This window comes from Nilaparvata lugens, chromosome 10, assembly GCF_014356525.2.
Source record: "Nilaparvata lugens isolate BPH chromosome 10, ASM1435652v1, whole genome shotgun sequence".
Classification (NCBI taxonomy): Eukaryota; Metazoa; Arthropoda; class Insecta; order Hemiptera; family Delphacidae; genus Nilaparvata; species Nilaparvata lugens.
In genome coordinates this window covers 31,819,990-31,832,962 of record NC_052513.1, presented here as the reverse complement: position 1 = coordinate 31,832,962, position 12,973 = coordinate 31,819,990, and the positions used below count along the sequence as shown (strand labels likewise).

Here is a 12,973-nt window from a genome sequence, read left to right as displayed (position 1 = left end):
CAGAGGCTGTCTCCGCCAATGGTGTGAGGTCACAGGGAGATTTGTGAGTTACTGATCACTTTCGATTTCCATAAGGGGTAAGAAAAACATCCCATTGCGTTCTGGCGAAAATTTGTTTCATGAACCAAATAACCATGATTAACTATATATTATTCAGTTTGGTTTAGTTTTCAGTTATATTCCAATTTTTAGAATAAAATATGTAGGCCTAACCTAATTTCATTAGAATAATACAAGAACTAGTATCAAAATAGTACATAAGATTCTCTATAAAAAGCCAAGAAAATTTTTAAAAAGTCTATGAAATTTCTGTACCAATAAAAAAAGGTGCATTCAAAGGTACGTTTGTTGTACTATACCTATTGTACATTTCGTGGTCGCGCTGATAAGCTATCTATAAGGTCAAGTTAAGCTCCATGCGCCTGATACTACCTTTGTAAGGGTAACCACTTCAATTCAAAAGCGGAACTCCTCTGAATACCATTCATGAGTTTAAAAATCGCTTCTCGGTGGTTCGGAACCCACCTAGAGCTGTATCATCTGTCTCATTACCTACGCAAGAGCTTATGTGGGCATCATCCACGACAAAAATTGGATCTTCAGCAGAGGTTAAACTACAACTACGGTACGTAAAAAAAGAAAACTGATGAATCTTTATTATACTGTAGGCTATTAATTTTTGAACTTTGATTTGATTTGACTTTTCTCTGGATCTGTTAGATTTCCATGAACTGATGCTGAATATGACTGACAGCAATATTCACTATGATAATATTATTATTATGCATTATTACTACCTACTTCTAGTTCCGAATTTTCCCATTTTTCTCTGTTTCTCTACAGTGAGGTCAACGTTATAATGGCAGTGGAGAAAGATAGGAGAACAACGTTGTCGATCCTCTAAGCAATATTAATTAAGCAATAAAATATATTTTTCAATACAGTAATTTCATAATGAATTTATATAATTAAGATGAAATATTTTATTAATATTTGGGCAATAGCCTGTTTTTTCTTTTCCGATCATTGTATTGTTTGTGCTAAACTAATAAATTAATTAATTTTTAATTCTACATTGTTAAAAGACTATCTGGCAACACAGCAAAGCGAGAAAGAGATAGCGCTATCCGCTTTGTTGAATGATAGACAAGGATAGCAATACCATTGCTAATCATACACTGCCATTATAACGTGGATTTCACTATTAATAGTGTTGTAATTTCCCCTGTTTCAATCAACGATCTATAATATAAACTAACGTTAGTTACATAGATCGTTGGTTTCAACAACATCAGTGACATTTATCAACTGCATTTCTGGCTCACTTCTCAACCGTCTCCGGTATGGTCTAGTGGCTAGGATATCTGGCTCTCACCCAGAAGGCCCGGGTTCGATTCCCGGTACCGGAATAATTTTTTGACAATAATTACTATCAACAATGTAGAACCATAGAGAACCGATAGCATAAGTAGATAATATCATCCCATGGTATAGGGCTTTTATGTCGCAACTTTTACTGTTATCCCAAGCCGATAGTTCACGTAGTTCTTTCCCATGCATCTGTGTGACGCTGGTAGTCTCTCAAATTGGTAGAGAGTTAGTGGGGAGGATATTTTCAATATTCTTCCCGAAGAATGGACATTGATATGTCCAAAGCTCCGCCAATTTATGTAGATGCATAACAATATAATTATTATCTATAGTTATTATATTACAAATTGCTTTTTCATATCATATACAGTTCAATAATTATTTTCTTAGTCTATATCATGTAAATTCATCTATAATTTTGCTGTATTGTAAGCTATTGTATATAAGTGTATAAGACAGTATATATTGTAATCTACATAAATAAAGTACCCTTCAATCAATCAATCAATCAAATTGTGCCGTTCATACACTCTCACCCCAACAAAACAGTAAAAATTGACAATAATCGACAGTAATCGGCTTAAGATAACAGTAAAAGTTGCGACATAAATTCCCTATACCGTACCATGGGATATCTACTTACGCTATTTTTTCTCTATGGTAGAGTAGAACCTAGAATGGTGTGATTAGTGTAGTATGGCTTGAATGGAATGAATCAAGATTGCATTGTTTCTGAGGAAACATGGTACTAGGAATACATGTATTTATACTTAATAGGAAGGTAGGTTACATTGATCTAAACCATTCCGAAATAGCAATCAGATTCAACAGTATAATTGTTATCTTTATTAATTTTTTGCACAAACTTTCTATTACATTTAATCAAGAATTACTTAGTATGAAGAAGCATACATAATGTATTATATTGTATTACTAGCAGGTAACCCGTGTTTCGCAAGGGTCTATTTTAAAACTTTACATACTGAAAACTTGACGTAATAAAAAAATCGAAATTTGAAAATAGGCCTATAACCATCCTCGGTTAATAAAGAATCTGTATGCAAAATTTCAAATCAATCAGTCCAGTAGTTCAGACGAGATGATGCGTCAAACATAATTTTCCTACATAATTTCCTGTACATGTATGAGCCAGCTCTTTCCATTATTATAGTAAAGATGATGGATAGATGAATGATTTATCAGTATCTTTGAATGAGAATAACTTTTGAACGGTTTGAGAAATCGGTGCGGTTTTCACCATTTATTTTCTCTTGAAATTCTGTATCGAAATCATGTATCATATAACCAACGTTAGATTTCTGTCTTCTAACTTTATCATATAAAGTTACCTTCTAATTTTAAAAAATGAAGTTGAATTCAAAATGGTGGAACAAAATTTTGATGCGACAGAAAATCAGTTATTTTTATTCGAATAGGATCCCTAATAGATCCCTATATATCGAATAGGACATCTAATGTCCCTTTTAAAAAAAGTGATCAGCTGCTTCTATACAACAACTGTAAGCATGACAAATTGAAAACTTGACGTAATGAAATCTTGAAGAACTGAATATAGGCATATAACCATCCTCGGTTAATTAAGAATATATAAATGCAAAATTTCAAATTAATCAGTTGAGTAGTTCATCAGTTGATGATGCGTCAAACATAATTCCCTATTCCTTATACGTGTATAAGCCAGTTCTTTCCTTTATAGGATATTCCAGTATAGTATAGTAACTGAAGAGGACATAATACTTGAAAACCTCACAGAATCATATTGATTTTTTTCAATACATCAATAAATTTTAGTATCGATTAGATCCTCCTCAATTTGAATCAGGCAGCCTTTTGTTTTCCCAATTCCAAACAAAATACCTAAAATATTCGTTTCACTGCGAATTAATGTCTGATAGTACACTAGTAGTTCTGTGAACAGTAGACCTCACGCAGTATTCTCATCCACAAGTACCTGATTGAAACTATAGACCTTATGGAAATACAGCAATAGACTGGCTTCTTCACACATCTGTGTAATCACTTGTCAGCTGATTTATGATGAATAATCCTATAGTCTGATTTTTACTCTAATATTGGCGTATGAAGGAGGCTCCTTTTTCCTTCTATATTATTTACGCGTTTCGCCGTAAATGCGCAACATTTAAACATTCAAACATTTAAACATTAAGAGAAATGCCAAACTGTCGACTTGAATCTTAGACCTCACTTCGCTCGGTCAATTATAACTGAAGAATGTAAATTATTACTTATTTTATTGTGATCTATTCATGTTTTTATTTATGAAATTCAATGATGCAGCATGAAGACTATGTCCATTTCATTCGTACTGGTGGCAAAATTTTACATTAAAAATAATTATTTGGTGAAATCCAAGTTCAATTGTAATGAAAACCAATTCCTTCAAAAAATAATTGATAATAATACGTTTTGAGGGAGAAAATTAAGAACAAAAAAATTGGGAAGAATAGGGCTTTGAAACGAGAAACCATCGCTCTAAAAGCTACACGGCTCCGTTCGAAAATGATTGTCTTGTAGCAGCATTATAATCTCCTCATAAAAAACACACTTCTGGGCTACAACAATGTAACCTATGACGTATGGAACTTCATGTACATTGGCATGAATGAAATTTGAACATTACTTCTGAAAAATCTAGAAGGAAAATTGAAATTTGGGCTTCCAGGTGCACGAGATTGATATTTTTAGAATCTATGTACAACATTTGGAGATCTAAATCATTCCCGTTTTTCCGGTATGCAATCCACAAGTTGACATGTTTTGATGCGAGCACACGAACTAATGAACACACGAACAAACACAACCCTACTCTCTCTTATTATATAGATTGACGTTTCCAATTGCCATTTTTTATGTGCTCAAAGGAATAAAAATATTTTCCGAGTTACTGATGAAGAGAACTGATGAATCACAGCAGTGCTATATAGATATGTTTTTTTTATTTCAATCAACTGAATTAATATTAGAGTAGATCCGATAAAAATAAAATATGTACCAAATAACACTTAACAATATCACTATCATCTTCTGAAATGTATTACTGTAATCCATAATGATTCGCTTGTTTAAAATGTTATCCTCCAGTTTTCTAACGCAAAAACGAATGAATTGTCCCATTAGATAAAAATTTGACTGAGAGATCAATTTGCAATCTCTGATAATTTGGAATCATTTTGTGCATTACAAAACTGAAGAATATTTTTCCAGTTATTCTTATTACCATGATTGAAGAGATACTTGAAGGTGCGTACAGATTTACGCGCCGCGAACATGAGCAATTCACTTTTAATCAGCTGATGCCAAGCTTTTTATATCTGTATCTTACCATTACTGTAAAAATACACATATAATCAGCTGATTAAAAGTGAATTGCTCATGTTCGCGGCGCGTATATCTGTACGCACCTTTAGACTCCAAACAACTTAACATTTGACAGATAAACTAATAAATCGGGCTGAAACATTATTTTATTTACGCTGATCAAGATGAAAACTTCATTTTCACGTCTCATATTGATTCTCGTTTAGTACAAAATGGTGTTCACAATAATTCCCTGACAATTTCACTGTTGAAAGGAGCAAGGTGGAAGAGGATATTCGAAAATAGAACATCTCAGGTCCAGGTTGGAAATTTGTGTGGGATGGTTATATCGATTTTGCGTAGGCCTATAGCTGCCACCGTACTTGACTTGCACAGCACCAATGCAAACACACGCCCAGCACCGTGATTGAAATTTGTCTTGAATTTGAAGTGAAATATTACAATAACCTACTGTACTTCTCAAAGATCATACATTTTTTCTCAATTAGGTTTTTTAGTTTTCAAAACGAAAGTCGAATTATTGTTAATTTATTATTCTTCAGCTCAACGGATTTTAAAGTACTTGCCGATACATTTTTATCTGTAAGAGGTTGAGAAATAAGAATTACTTGAATACTGATGAATTTTTCATTTCTCTTCTTCTTCATCTTTCTGTTTTTCTTGGTCATCTCAATTTCAAAGTTTTGCTCTCTTTCTTTCTTCCTAGTCCTTCGAATACTTGTTATTCTCTACTCTTTATACTTTTTGCATCTTCTTCTCCTCCTCGTTTCATTTTTCCTCCCACCATATCTTCTTATAATTGTTTCTACTATCCTATTTTTTTCTATTTCATTTTCTTCCCTCACTCTGTATTATCATGGAGAAAACAGAGGTTCTTTCTCTATTCTCATTCTATGTTATTATTATAATTTTCGTTTCCTCTTCTAATTTTTCTTCTTATTTCTCTTTACTTTGTTTTCCCTCTTTTAATTCTTCTCTTCTTACTTCGAGTGCTTGTTCTCCCATTCTTTTTCTTCTTGTTATCATCCTAATAATATGTTCTACTCAACATCTCCTTCTTCATAGTTTGTAGAAGTATTTTGAAAAGTCTCACTCTCTCGTATACTTACTTCATTCAACGGAATTAGTTGATATAACTATAGTATTAGAATATTGTAAACTATCATGTAGTATAAAAAGGACCGTCCTTCACCTCAAGGTCACCCAAGTCGACCAAACCTAACCTCAAGGTCACCCAAGTCAACCAAACCTAACGTCAATGTCACCCAAGTTGACCAAACCTAACCTCAAGGTCACACAAGTTGATCAGACCTAACCTCAAGGTCACCAAAGTCAAAAAAAAAAAAAAAACACATAAAATTGGGAATAAATGGAAAATAAATCACTGGGGATCTTTAACTGAGAGGCTATAAAAGGAGTTGTTCTGCAAGGAGTGGGACATTGTGACTTGTGCCACCAATATGTGTGTGTGATTTTCGTGTATTTGTTTTGGATTACTTTCATCTTTATCATCATCTAAGAGTGAGTATCAGTTCATTTTATAGCTATATATATATATATATATATATATATATATATATATATATATATATATATATATATATATATATATATATATTTATATTATATTCCTGATTTGACAATTAAATTCAAAGAAAAATTTGAGTTGAATTTTGAAGTAGGTGGTTTAAGACTGTCAATTGAATTCTGAAATGACTAGTTTAATTGTCAATTAAATTCAAAAGTGACTAGTTTAATTGTGAATTAGGTTCCATTACATAGAGTAAATTAAATTCAAAAATGACTAGTTTAATTGTGAATTAGGTTCCAATACATAGAGTACAATACAAGTTGAGAGATTAATTGTGAATTAGGTTTTTATACATAGAGTTGGTGGTTGTAATTCATCCTAACCTAAAAAACATATAACAAGTTTTTGCCATAGAATTAGGCTGTACCCACAGTATGTTTGACATTGATAGTGATGAAGGTGTGTATGTCGTTTTCAGACATGAGCGGCAATGGTTTTAATGATCAGGAGCACCCATCCCACCTTCCCCCTTATCACAAAGTTGATCCTAGGCCCCATTCACATTCCCCACCCCCACCATATAGCTCCCGACCATCATCCCCTAGAACATTTTTAATATAAACACCTATGAACCTCCATCCCCAACTCACCCACACATCCGACCCTCGATCCTAGATATTGATACCAATACTGATTCACTGCCTTCATCCCTAACATCTGAAAGAAGTAGACCTCAATCCTCAACCCCAGCCCAATCCTCAGCCCCTGCCAATCAAGATCAGTTAGGTAGCTATGAAGAGAGGAGGATGATGTCATTTCTCAGGAGCAATGTCCACATCTGGAGACTCAGCATGCAGAACATAAGCTTACAAGTTGATGATGATGATGATGACAGTGATGAAGAGCCAGATCATCGACATCATCTCGTGAGTGTATGCTCTGTGTGCAGGGAAGTGGATAACTCCTGCCTTCTCCTGCCATGCATGCACCTAGCATGCAAAATATGCATGCTAGGAGCAAGAAAATGCAGGTTCTGCTGCAGACGGATCGATGGCTGGCTCAATATCGAGCAAACTCTTCATTAGTTCCCATTCCTACTGTACCTAGCCTAACCAAACCAAACCTAATCCCACCTAACCTTTTCTAACCAAACCAAACCAAAACCAACCTAACCTATCCTAACCATTCCTTAACCTATCATACCATTTCAGAACCTAACCAATCATTGCTTTGTTGAAGATGGCTGAGAGCAATATCTAATGGAGTCATCACAGTCCAATGAGGTCATCACAGTGATGATGGGTCCTGCTTCAACCATTATAAGCCGCCTAACACAAATAATCCAGGGGTTGGCTCATTTGTCAGCCAGCTCCTCATCTCGCCGCAGCCACAAGTCACCCCACTGCCAACAGTCATCCAACTGCCACCACCAGTCATCCAACCGCCACCAACAGTCACCCCACCACCGCTGCCAGTCATCCAACCACCACCACCAGTCACCCCACCGCCACCAGTCATCCAGCCACCACCAGTCATCCAGCTGCCGCGAATAATCCAACCGCCGCCACCAGTCACCCCACCACCGCCGCCAGTCATCCAGCCACCACCAGTCATCCAGCTGCCACCAATCATCCAACCACCACCAATCATCCAACTGCCACCACCAGTCATCCAACCGCCACCAGTCACCCCACCACCACCACCAGTCATCCAACTGCCGCCAGTCACCCCACCACTACCACCAGTCATCCAACTGCCGCCAGTCACCCCACCGCCACCAGTCATCCAGCCACCGCAAATCATCCAACCGCCACCAATCATCCAATTGCCGCCACCAGTCATCCAACTGCTGCCACCAGACACCCCACTGCCACCAGTCATCCATCCGCCACCACCAGTCACCCCACTACTGCCACCAGTCATCCAGCCACTGCCAATCATCCCACCAGCCAAGGCCAAGACAGCTTCAATTTGGCAGTAGCCCCTCATCACACCAATTGGCCTCACCGCAGGATCCAATAATGCAGACTTCCACAAGGAACTGGGCGATCCCTAGAGTTTCCATGCCTCCCAAGAACTGGGAGCTAGCAAACTCAGAGGAGAACCTTAGGAATTGGGGATTGCTGAATTCTGGTCAAAACCACACTCCAACGCCAGCTTCCCCTTCACAAGAATTGGAGTCTCTAGCCTGGATTGAGCTGTGGGAGAATGAGGAGGAGATAGTTGATCCTCAGGTTTACAATGCAGTTGTACCTGAGGATGATCCACCTCCTCCTTACAACCCTGAGTGGGGAGTTGCCTTCAGAGACAGACAACAGCAAGCAGGCAGTCCTCCACCTGCCGAGGAGATTTTAGACTATGAAATGGATGAAGAGGATCGGTTGGATGAAGCAGCTGGGACAAGAGTGGAAACCACTTGTCCACCACTTGTCCTTGTCCACCACCAGAAGAGATCTCTTAAAGGGATAAGTATGGTGGTGTACCATTTGCAAACTATTCCCCAACCATTGCTCCCAATATGTTACTCCCTAACCAACTGTACGATGGTTTGACACACTATCAACAACAGTGATGGTTATCTATTCTAGTCAGTATTATATATATTATGTACAATAAAATAACATTTGAATTAAATTTTTACAGAATGCCAGGCCCTCCCAGCCTCTACAAATTGGTGCAGTGTGCAACTGTTGAAGCTCTTTACTATGGTGTAGACATTGATCAGCTACCAAACTGCATAAAATATGATCTATATCGAATCCCAACTAATAATTTAGCCAATGTATACTCAACTTGTAAAAAAATAAATGTTTATCATTCAACTGCTTCATCTTTCTCTTTTTGAGTATAACCTTAACAATATAGTTTTCTTGCATCAAAGTGCTTGGTAAGATATAAGCTTATGAAAGGAGTAGACCTCATTCTATTTTGTTCACTTGCAGTAACTCGACAAGTTGTAGTAGTAATTGTTGATCCTGCATTTCTTACTGTACCAAGCGAACAAAAAATGAGATAAAGATGTATACTCCTCTCATATGCTTATCAACATTCAACTGCCTCCTTCAATTGTATACAAACTCCTCCAAGTGATCTCTCTCTCTCTCTCTCTCTCTCTCTTGAGACATGTAGTCTTGTAAAAGTATAAGGTGTGAGATGAAGCTAGATGCATAGCATCTTGAAGTAGCAGAAAAATGAATTTTTTGCCTAGAAGAGCTTCATCTCACACCCTACACTATCAAAGTGTGAAGGTTATGAAAAGAAAAAGTTGAATAGATAGAATAATTATTTTTGATTATATTGATTAAAATAGAATTATGATTATATAAAATATAAAAAAATATATATATATGAATATAAAAAAATAAGTGATTACAATAGAATTATGTTTATATAATATATATGAATATATATGAATATAAAAAACATATAGATTATATTAGTAAAAAATACCTTCTATACATAGTATAAACATAGCGTTTGCAATGAGGATGCCCATCTATTCTTCAGGCTCTCGCTCCCCCCACAACCAGCGAAGAATCTTCATTGCAAACGCCCTGTTTACTCTTAACCTGTGCTGCCTTGTGGCCTGCATGAGGTGTAGAGCTAATTCTCGAGAGAGCAATGGGTGATTCTGTAATCTCTCTCTGAATCTTCCGTCCCAGCCATTCAGGTTACCCTCCAGCCTATTTATGACAGGTGTGAGGCGTGGGGCTAAGAACTCATGCCTTCCTGTAATATGCAGAAATGCAACTATGAATTGAAAATCCCCCAACACCTCCCTTTCCAGAGAATTTCCTGCTGGGTAATCATTCAACCTATTGGCCAACCAACCCATCCTATCCACAACAGAGACGTCAGCGGCCCTAATTACTCTCTCGGTAATGGTGGAGGGGATGGTTAAGCAGCAGGCTGCAGTTGATCGTTAAAGAAGTTGTCCAAAAAGTCTTGGACATCTACAGCTTCCTCGACATCCACCACTTCCTGGGGGATTGGTGATGGTGGAGGTGATGGTGGAGGTGGTGATGGTGGAGGCGATGGTTCAGCAAGCGGTGATGGTGGAGGGGATGGTTGAGCAGCAGGCTGCGGTTGATTGTTAAAGAAGTTGTCCAAAAAGTCTTGGACATCTGCAGCTACCTCAACATCCACCACTTCCTGGGGGATCTGAGAGAATAAAAATAAAAAATTGGATAGTGTTAAGGGGTTCAAGATTAAACTCAGAGACTGGATAGTAGTGAGACCGTTCTATACATTGAATGAGTTTTTTATAACAGTATTGACTATATATATGTTTTTGAGTACCTACTGCAGGGTATTATCAGAATAACTTGTGTGTTATTGTTATTGTTCTAATTGAACACTTTATTATATGTTTTACACCTATCATCATCCAAGCAATTAAATGGTTGGAGGAGATGTATACTCATACAATAGGGTAGATGATGACTTGGGTAAATAGTTTTTCTATGCACGAATCTATATTCTACCAGGACATCAATTGCAGCCAAGTATTCCTCTTCATTGTAGCCACTCTTCTCCATCATTATTATCAGATCTCTCATGTTGAAACGTTTGTTGACTGTTGACATCAAACCTCGAGTTTGTGTGGGAAAGGTATTATTAGTTGGGATTCGATATAGATCATATTTTATGCAGTTTGGTAGCTGATCAATGTCTACACCATAGTAAAGAGCTTCAACAGTTGCACACTGCACCAATTTGTAGAGGCTGGGAGGGCCTGCCATTCTGTAAAAAATTAATTCAAATGTTATTTTATTGTACATAATATTTATAATACTGACTAGAATAGATAACCATCACTGTTGTTGATAGTGTGTCAAACCATCGTACAGTTGGTTAGGGAGTAACATATTGGGAGCAATGGTTAGGGAATAGTTTGCAAATGGTACACCACCATACTTATCCCTTTAAGAGATCTCTTCTGGTGGTGGACAAGTGGTTTCCACTCTTGTCCCAGCTGCTTCATCCAACCGATCCTCTTCATCCATTTCATAGTCTAAAATCTCCTCGGCAGGTGGAGGACTGCCTGCTTGCTGTTGTCTGTCTCTGAAGGCAACTCCCCACTCAGGGTTGTAAGGAGGAGGTGGATCATCCTCAGGTACAACTGCATTGTAAACCTGAGGATCAACTATCTCCTCCTCATTCTCCCACAGCTCAATCCGGGCTAGAGACTCCAATTCTTGTGAAGGGGAAGCTGGCGTTGGAGTGTGGTTTTGACCAGAATTCAGCAGTCCCCAATTCCTAAGGTTCTCCTCTGAGTTTGCTAGCTCCCAGTTCTCAAGAGGCGTGGGAGGCGTGGGAACTCTAGGGATCGCCCAGTTCCTTGTGGAAGTCTGCATTATTGGATACTGCGGTGAGGCCAATTGGTGTGATGAGGGGCTACTGCCAAATTGAAGCTGTCTTGGCCTCGGCTGGTGGGATGATTGGTGGCGGCTGGATGACTGGTGGCAGTAGTGGGGTGACTGGTGGCGGCGGTTGGATGACTGGCAGCAGTGGGGTGTCTGGTGGCAGCAGTTGGATGACTGGTGGTGGCAGTTGGATGATTGATGGCGGTTGGATGATTTGCGGTGGTTGGATGACTGGTGGCGGTGGCGTGACTGGCGGCGGTTGGATGACTGGTGGTGGTGGTGGGGTGACTGTTGGCGGTTGGATGACTGGTGGTGGCGGTTGGATGATTGGCAGTGGTTGGATGATTGGCGGCGGCTGGATGACTGGTGGCAGCTGGATGACTGGTGGCGGCTGGATGACTGGTGGCAGCTGGATGACTGGTGGTGGTGGTTGGATGACTGGCGGCAGTGGTGGGGTGACTGGTCACAAAAATTATCAGAGATTGCAAATTGATCTCTCAGTCCAATTTTTACCTAATGGGACAATTCATTTGTTTTTGCTTTAGAAAACTGGAGGATAAGATTTTAAACAAGCAAATCATCATATGGATTACAGTAATACATTCCAGAAGATGATAGTGATATTTTCAAGTGTTATTTGGTACATGTTTTATTTTTATTGGATATACTCTAATATTAATTCATTAATTGGAATAAAAAAATTTTTTTTTCTAATTTTTTTCAATTTTTTTTTTTTGACTTTGGTGACCTCGAGGTTAGGTCTGATCAACTTGGGTGACCTTGAGGTTAGGTTTGGTCAACTTGGGTGATTTTGAGGTTAGGTTTGGTTGACTTGGGTGACCTTGAGGTTAGGTTTGGTCGACTTGGGTGACCTTGAGGTTAGTTTTGGTCGACTTGGGTGACCTTGACATTAGGTTTGGTCGACTTGGGTGACCTTGAGGTGAAGGACGGTTCTGGGACACTTGTGTCCCAGAACCGTCCTTTTTATACTACTATCATGAACTCTAATCTGAGCTACCATATTACATTTATTGTAATTAAGTATTGTAAATTCTAATCACAAGTATTGTAAGAGAATACTAATCTTATCTTATCTAATCTGTCACTTATTTTAATTGTCTACCTTTCTCGCTTTTGCTTCTTCCTATTCTATCTTTTTCCCTTCTCCTACTTGTTTTTCTCTCCTGCACTCTTCTCTTCATTCTCATCTTCCTATTACAGTATTCTATTCCTATATATTTCCTCTTCCAGCTTCCAGCTATTCATTTGAACAGGCATTCGAATCTCAAGTATTCAAGCTCCATATTATAATACCAGCATAAGATCCCAGGAGATGTAAGGTGTA

At 38.0% G+C, this 12,973-nt stretch overlaps 1 protein-coding gene and 1 non-coding gene across 2 annotated transcripts in view; one reads left to right on the top strand and one right to left on the bottom strand.

Moving 5' to 3' along the window:
- The window catches only part of LOC111045461, a 49,522-nt gene that overhangs the window by 6,966 nt on the left and 29,583 nt on the right, over positions 1–12,973 (bottom strand). The window lies entirely within an intron of this gene.
- On the top strand, positions 1,338–1,409 carry Trnae-cuc. Its single transcript has one exon. It is a non-coding gene; the product is annotated as a tRNA-Glu (tRNA).